Source organism: Theobroma umbraticum, unplaced genomic scaffold (assembly GCF_002168275.2).
Source record: "Theobroma umbraticum cultivar Fairchild unplaced genomic scaffold, ASM216827v3 scaffold_2.0, whole genome shotgun sequence".
In the NCBI taxonomy this organism is placed as follows: domain Eukaryota; kingdom Viridiplantae; phylum Streptophyta; class Magnoliopsida; order Malvales; family Malvaceae; genus Theobroma; species Theobroma umbraticum.
Window position 1 is genome coordinate 190,525 of NW_018397277.1, and position 297 is coordinate 190,821.

At 36.7% G+C, this 297-nt stretch overlaps 1 protein-coding gene across 1 annotated transcript in view; it reads left to right on the plus strand.

The window, feature by feature from the left end:
• Positions 1-297, plus strand: part of LOC110427613 (serine carboxypeptidase-like 44) — a 69,933-nt gene that overhangs the window by 46,695 nt on the left and 22,941 nt on the right. The window lies entirely within an intron of this gene.

The following is a 297-nucleotide window of genomic DNA, read 5'->3' on the forward strand; positions in this document are numbered from 1 at the left end:
TTGAATATCTTCTCCCATTTGTTTATAAATCTCTAAGATTATAAATAATGAGAAGAGCAAAAATATTTTACAGCACAAGGGTTTAAAATGAGTTGGGAGCTGGACATCCTACTCGGGCTAAGAAAGCCATGGCTGTTACAATCAAGCTTTCAATCCTTCTTTTGCAGTTGTCCTTGCTTTGGCATTTGCTCATAATATTTGGCTGGTTTCTTTCGTAACAAACAGCTAATCCATTATAAAGAATTTGGACTTGTATTGCTAGGAGAAGGAACAACCATTCCGGATTCCAAGGCTTCT